This window comes from Eretmochelys imbricata, chromosome 1, assembly GCF_965152235.1.
Source record: "Eretmochelys imbricata isolate rEreImb1 chromosome 1, rEreImb1.hap1, whole genome shotgun sequence".
NCBI lineage: Eukaryota > Metazoa > Chordata > Testudines > Cheloniidae > Eretmochelys > Eretmochelys imbricata.
Window position 1 is genome coordinate 268370810 of NC_135572.1, and position 7869 is coordinate 268378678.

General features: G+C 51.8%; 1 pseudogene across 1 annotated transcript; it reads left to right on the forward strand.

Annotated features, from left to right (window-relative positions):
• Positions 1-957: 957 nt before the first annotated feature.
• Positions 958-4726, forward strand: LOC144259382 (histone acetyltransferase p300 pseudogene; annotated as a pseudogene). Its single transcript, XR_013344840.1, has 2 exons — positions 958-1050; positions 2670-4726. The product of XR_013344840.1 is annotated as a histone acetyltransferase p300 pseudogene (transcript).
• The last annotated feature ends 3143 nt before the right edge of the window (positions 4727-7869 follow it).

Sequence of the window (7869 nt, forward strand, 5' to 3'; positions counted from 1 at the left end):
TTTTAAAACTGTGGTCCGCAGACCACCACGAGTGGTCTGCAAGCTCCATTCAGGTGGTCTGCGGATAGTTCCCTCGAAGATGCGCACCTGGGTGGCTGCACACAAGCAAATGAAGGGCCACCCACCGAATTAGTGGGGCCCCACAGGCGTGGCCCCACTAATTAGGTGCCTGGACCCTGGAGAAGACGCACATGAAAGGTGAGGTGGCGGCCTTGGGGGAAATAGGGGGTAGGTGGGAGGGGGCACTGGGGTGAGAAGAGGGGGTGGGGGGAATTTGGGAACATGCAGGGCTGCAGTGACCAGAGAAAGAGACGACTTTCCCCAGCTCCAGGGCCGTGGCTGCTGGGGAGACCCCCCCCTTCTTCCCAGCCCCAGCTCAGGGGCTGCTGTGGGGGGGGGGAAGAGACTCCCCCTCCTTCCCAGCCCCAGCTCAGGGGCTGCTGTGGGGGGGGGAAGAGACTCCCCCCCCTTCCCAGCCCCAGCTCAGGGGCTGCTGTGGCAGGGGAGAGACCCCCCCCCCCCTTCCCAGCCCCAGCTCAGGGGCTGCCGTGGCAGGGGAGAGAGAGCGCCTCCATCACATTAGAAAGGTCAGACGACTGCTATTAAAATATGAGCTGTGTGCTTTTATTGTAGAGCAAAAGAAGTTTATTATTATTAAGGTTTTTTATAAAGCGCTTTTATCCGAAGCACTTTCCAATCGTTAGCTAACGGAACAAACAACATTTGGAAAGCTCAGTAAGTGGCCTGCCGAGCCCCGCAGCGATTTTCAAGTGGTCCGTGGGAAAAAAAAAAAGTTTGCGAACCCCTGTGCTAGTCCCTGAACCATCCCAGTCTCTAAGGGCACCCCCTCGTCACGAGTAGGGGCAGAGGAGAGCGCTGCCCCCTTTGCTCTGCTCACCTTTGCACCCCCAGTCACTTCCTCTGAAAGGACACGTGACCCCACTTCCTGCTGCGCCACTCTGGGGCATCACTTTTCCCTTTGCAGACTGCTCCCAGCTGCTGCTGCGAACTTCCCGTCCTGAGCCTCAACCTCCGACTCCGCTCCTGAAGGTACCATGTCAGCCTGTGCTAACTCTCTCGCCCTGCTTCTAGTAACTGGCCCTGCAGGTTGCTCCAGCTCCCTTGGCTCCACCAGACCCGTGGGGATGGGAACCGGTGCTCCGGTCCTCCGATCTCTCTCACACTCTGTGTCCCCCTTCGGCGCGGTGTCCCTCTTCTCTCTCTCGAACACATCGCAAACCCAGTCCAGCTCCCTGAGTCTCTCCACCCGCGATCGCCATCTGATTTCTAGCCCCTCAGCTGGCAGCCGAGCAGCGTATTTCCTCTCTTGCTCCCTGTCCCTGAGCCCTACTTCCTTCGAACTTCTCCTCTAGCCCCTGCATCTTTTGGAAAAGTACCAATCGCTCCCCTGAGGCTGCACGTAGGGATTTGTGAGCTCCTTCGTAGCCGCCTCTTTCTCCTCCACAGCTTTCTGGGCTTTTCTGGAAGTTACAGCGCTGCTCTGAAAGCGCAGAAGGGAAAGCGCTGTTGTACATTCACACTGACAGCTGCCTGCGCAATGGTTAGAGGGAACCATGAGTGGCGTGTGACCCACCGGCTGTGGGAGGCCAGCCCCCAGCCCCTCCTCTTCCGCCCCAGGCCCCAACCCTTCCACCCCTGCTGGAACCAACTCCCCCCCCCACCCCGCCACAAGCCCAGAGCCTCCCCCGGCACTGCAGCCATTGGTCCAGTCCCACAGCTAGACCCCAGCCCCAAAGGAGCACTGGGAGGGTGGGTGGCGCATGGCCCCAGCCTCCCCAGCTCTGGAGCGTGGGAAGGCGGCTGACCCCAGCCCCGGAGCACTACAGGACTGGACTCGGAGCCAGAGGACTGGAGCCACAGCTGTCCGCAGGGAGCGTCACAGCAGGGGGCAGGTCACATCTGGCTCTTTGGGGCGGCAAAGTCTCCCCCAGCCTATGCGACCTGCTGCCCATGGAAGGAACATTACAAGGCAGTGCAACACGGGCTAAAAGAGCGAGTGCGACCCTTGGCTGTATAAAAAGGGGAATATCGAGTAGGAAAAGAGAGGTCATAGTATCTCTATTTGGCACTGGTGTGACTTCCGCTGGAATAGTGCGTTTAGTTCTACTGTCTGCAATTAAAAAAAAAAAAGTTGATAAATTGGAGCGGGTTCAGAGAAGAGCCACAAGAATGAATACAAGATTGGAAAACATGCTTACAAGCAGCTCAATCTTAACGAAGAGATGTTTAAGGAGTGACTGGATCAGTTTAGAGCTACCTACGTGGAGAAAAGAAATGTGATGAGAGTGCCCTTCAATCTAGCAGGCAAAGGTATAACAAGATCCAATGGCTGGAGAAATCTACACTAGAAATAAGGTGCAAATTTAAGTGACAGTAATTAGCCATTGGAACAATTTAGCATGGGTTGTGATGGATTCTCCATCACTGCAAACTTTGAAATCAAGACTGGATGTTTTCTAAAAGCAGTGGTCTAGATGATCACAATGGTCCCTTCTGGCTTTATAATTAACAAAAAGGCCAATTCCCCCACCACAGTCCATCTGGGACAGTTGGGCTCCCTTGTTGGTGACATGACCCCATTTGTATATTTATTGTGTCAGGTTATGTAGACAGCTGTTTAATTTTCAAAATGTTTTGTCTGTTTCCAGGATTACGACCTGTGCATCACCTGTTATAACACTAAAAACCACGACCACAAGATGGAGAAATTGGGCCTTGGCCTAGACGATGAGAGCGACAACCAGCAGACTGCAACCACCCAGAGCCCTGGTGACTCCCGCCGCCTGAGCATCCAGCGCTGTATCCAGTCCCTTGTCCATGCCTGCCAGTGTCGTAATGCCAACTGTTCACTGCCGTCCTGTCAGAAGATGAAGCGGGTTGTCCGACACACCAAAGGCTGCAAGCGCAAGACCAACGGAGGGTGCCCTATTTGCAAACAGCTCATTGCTCTTTGCTGCTACCATGCTAAGCACTGCCAGGAGAACAAGTGCCTGGTGCCCTTTTGCCTTAAGATTAAACACAAGCTCCTCCAACAGCAACTTCAGCACCATCCGCAGCAGAGAGGAGGATAGCGAGCATGCAGAGGACAGGTGTGATAGTTGGCAGCAAAGATTGCCTTCACCAACACCAGCCACCCCAACAACTCCACCAGGCCAGCAGTGTAGCCCATAGAGCTAGTTTAGCCTTTTATTATATTTAGCAGTAACACAAGGAACCTACAGGCCTGTACCCTGTAAGACATTTCTTAGACGATCTTGCTTAAGCTATAGTGAAGCATAGTAGGCCTGTGTCCCTTGGCACAGATAACTGGCCTGACAAGGGGAAAGTTTTCTATATGGGCAGCATGGAGAGAAAGAGACCATCTATCTGTGTCAGCACCTGTCCTGGGCACTATGAACTGTAAGGCAATAGGGCTGCTCAGTAAGTTCCCTCTCAGTGATTGCGGCATAGTGTATTCCAGGGGAAGCAGTTTGTCCATTCTCGCCCCACAGCATTTCAAAAGGGGCCATTTAACATCCCACCTCTGCGTTCCCAATGCCCTTGACAGGCTTCTCCCTCATCCTAGCCAAGTTGCTGGTCTCTGTTTCAACCTCAAGGAGAATGTTCTGTCCCTGGCTCGGAAGCCTGCATTCCTTGTGGTGACAGCACTGGTCAGGAGAGTCCCAGAGCGCCAGGCTGTAGGCCTGCTTAGGGAGTGTTTCCCAAAGATGCAGTGGTGCTGCAGCCTCCTGCTGAAAGTGGCCTCAAACTTCAAGCTGAGTAAGACCAATGCACTGTGGGGTTGGTCAGGCTATCAAGGCTAAGCGGCTGCAGGTGCCCTTTTAGCTACTAACCTAATGGGAAAAAATCCTTCATTAAATCTCAGATAATTCTTGGGTCAGTCATGTGCGGACATATCCCAGGAGAGAGGATCTGTATGGGCCATCTACAGGAGCTCTCCTGTATTACTTCTCCCCACAAACCCCTGGCTTTCCACTAGTTCCTGTGAAGAATGGGGTGCTGGGGAGGGAGGTTGGATTTAGTGCAGCATATGCCCCCTTTAAAGTTGGGGAACATAGATTTGCCACCTTCTGCATGACCCTTCTCTTCCACTCTCAGGTGCTCCACCATTCCTGAGAACCTGAAATCCCTGGCCTAGTCTACCCCCTCTCAAGAGCCTCAGCCCTCCGGAAGCCCCTCCCCCCATACTGTTCTCTCCCAGGATCCCCATCTCTCCTACTCCACACCTGACCCCTTCCCTGCTGGCGAGCCTGGCCATTGGCTGATGTGTCTGTCTCACTTCCCGGCTGGTTCTTGGCGCTGAGAGGTGCCATTGCGGTTTTGGCAACTGTCAGGTGAGGCCCCGGCCTGCTGCGCATGCAGAGTGGGACCTGGGTGGCTGCCATGCATGCTTCCAGCCATTCGGAGTGTGACCGCTAGTTACAAGATCACCGCACAAGCATCAACAAAACGAAGACCCAGCAAGTGACATCTCTTAACTGGCAAGAGAGTAGAAAACGCGGCCTAGTCAATGGCAACCCTATTTTCCATGTACCTGCTCAAAAGTGGTCAGGCCATGGCCCAGGTGCCGTGCCCCCCCTCCAGCTCTGCAGCCTAGGGTACAGGCTCTCAGAGATTAGTGGCTATTCTGGGCTAGAATTGTTCTGTACTCCTGGTTGTGAAAATGCTTTAGGATATTGTTTTCTTTTCTGGTGCAGTCAAACTATTAAACAACGTGTGTTTGCCACTGGTATTAGGGTGTGTTATTTTATAATATCCTTCACACAGCATTAACACCCTTCACACAATACTGCCAGTGGCAAGTGTTCAAAGAGCATGAGTCAGCTCCCTCCCCCCCCCCATCATGAGATTAAATAAATATATAACATTTTAGGGTTTATATGTTTGTCTTTAGGTTTTGAGCCATGTTTTCAGGCTTTTTTCTGCACCCAGGCAGGCTCGAAACAATTTTTTTTGAATGAAAGCTGAAAGTCTCATTAAATCATCTGACTCCCGGGCCTGGGGTTTTAAAAAACACACCAAATATCGTGAGACTTGTGTCACCACCCTTTCCTCTCTGGGTTACTCGGGAGCAGCCAACACTCACGTGTGTGCCTGGGCGCCTGATGTTGTTGACATTCAAGAAGATCCTGAGTATCCCAGTGGTGCTGTTGGATAGGTGGGAATCCTCTATTCACCCCTCTGCTACAGTCCCTTTACTCCAGTAGTTCGCAAACTTTTGTATTGGTGACCCCTTTCACACAGCAAGCATATGAGTGCAACCCCCCCTTATAAATTAAAAAACAAATTTTTTATATTTAACACTACTATAAATGCTGGAGGCGAAGCGGGGTTTGGGGTGGAGGCTGACAGCTCGCGACCCCCCAAGAAATAACCTTGTGACCCCCTGAGAGGTCAGGACCCCCAGTTTGAGAACCCCGGGTTTACTCCTATAGGAATTTAAAATTAGCAGTGCCTCCACGTGGCTGGCCCCTGTACACACTCAATGGCGTGCCTGGGGATCCTCCAGGAACAAAGCTATTCTAATAATAATATAATCTGTGGCATGGGTGTAACTCAAAAATATCAATTATAAATAATATAAATCCAATATACTTGCATTAGAGTGAACGCACCTTTACTTAACAACTTAAAAAATCAGGGTATAAGAGTCTAAGATTATGTAAAAAGAAAAGGAGTACTTGTGGCACCTTAGAGACTAACCAATTTATTTGAGCATAAGCTTTCGTGAGCTACAGCTCACTGATGAAGTGAGCTGTAGCTCATGAAAGCTTATGCTCAAATAAATTGGTTAGTCTCTAAGGTGCCACAAGTCCTCCTTTTTTTTTTGCGAATACAGACTAACACGGCTGTTACTCTGAAACCTAAGATTATGTGTCACTACTAATTTAAATCCACAAGGGGAAATTGAATAAAATCAATTAATAAATACAGTACACAGCAATAAATGAAACTTATCTAACTGGCATTTACACTGCCACCATTTACCCCATCCCAAGTGTACACTCCTCTGGATTTCAGAGTCCTAGACGCTGGCTTGCGTGGGCGCGCTGGAAGATCTGCAGCTGGAGACAGTGCTCTGTTGGTTCTGCGTATCACTCCAGCCAAGGCAACAAGCTGCACAACCCCTCTGATGACTGGAGCTGGCTCCACCAAAGGTCAGCAGCTCTGGGTCCTGGTTCGGTGGGAAGATCATTCTGCCTCTCCTCAGACTCAGTCTCTGCTGTGCCCCTTCCCTTGCAAGTACTTTCCCAAACCAGAGTGGGGGTTACTCTCAGTTCCTTCGCTGCAAGCCCACCCCAGTCAGCTCTAGGCACAGTGAAGACAACAACAGCCTCTGAGGCTCCCTGCTCGATCAAAGCCCCTGCGGGTTCTCAGCAGCAGCTCCTGGTACGGTCAGAGCTCCCCAGCAGGAATCTCACTCCTTCCCCCAAAATAGAGTCCACCGCCAGCTCTCCCTGCATGAGAAAGTCTCCCCCCCTTCCCCCACGGCACCATGGGAATTGTCTCTCAGATTAGATTGCCACACACAGGCTTTTCCCCTGGAACACTCCCAGTAAAGTTCAGAGGCCCCACTAATAAAAGGTGCCTACAATTAAAATCATGAGTTGGCACCACTGCTCACAGCACAGATAAGAAATGATTGTCCCAGCCCTGGAGAGTTTGCAGTCTAATTTCAGCTCATGATAGACTGAAGGGGGTCACAATACAATAGGGTGGGGTGGCAGATGAAGGATTGGGTGACAGCAGTTAGATTGCAGGGTTCCTCAGCAACATTGTATGCACAGTATGGTGGAGCAGAGAGTGACTCCTTCCCAGTAGGCCTTGTGATAAGAGGGTCTTCCCAAAGGATGTGAATGAGGAGACGGTGGTGGCCTCATGAACCAGCCTTCCGGGGCTAGAGGGCAATGTGGGGAAAAGCCTAGAGCTGGCTATGGGAGAAGTGACAAAGGGAGCACCTGGGCTGGTTGGATGACCTAAACCAGAAGGTCAGATTAAATAGGTGTGGGTGGAGTAATGCAGGGCTTTGAAGGCACGAAAAAGGCTCAATTCATCAGTGTGCTAGCTGCTGCTGGGCCAGACTGCTATTTTTTCCGGCACTAGCTTGAGCAGAGCTAGCATATGTACATCTATCCAAGCAGGGAATCCCATCTCCCAGCTGCTGTGGAGCTATACCCACAGGGCACTGTGATAGCACCTCACCCTTTCATTTGACAGAAGCCGTCAACGCCTGGAGTGCTGGCATAACTCAGACAGAGCCTGGTCGCTGGATCGAACCATGGACCTCAAGGCATGAGCCTCTACCGCATGAGCTAAAAGCCAACTGGCTCTTAGCTAAGGCTGTAGAGCCGACTCATTCTCTCTCTCTCTCTCTCAGTGGTCTCAGTGCCACTAGATGGGACAGAACTCCACACCCACAAGGTGTGTGGGTTACACAGGCACGGCCAGAGGAAGGCAATGCTGAGGGGGCCCCCCCTGGGATCTGCCTGTGTGGAGTGCTGAGGCTTTTCTCTGCCCGTTTTAAAGAGACAGGATTCTAACACCCTCCATATTTTTAAGCTGTGCTTGGCTGGGGGAAAGGGCCTCCTGGGAGATTTCCCAGTACCCCAGTGGGCTAGACTGACCTTAGGTTGAGGCGTCAGTGATTGAGAGCGCCAGGTGGTGGTATAGCTCTACCAGAGTATTGCCCCAATGGTATGACGGTCTATGTTATTGTCTCCCCTTGGTCACTTAGCTTTTAAGGCCTTCTCTCCAAGGCTGATGGAGGCTGTTCAAAGATGATCAAGGCTGATCGAGGGAACAAAGGCTCAAACAGCCCCCAAACACACAATCCCAACTGACCCTGTA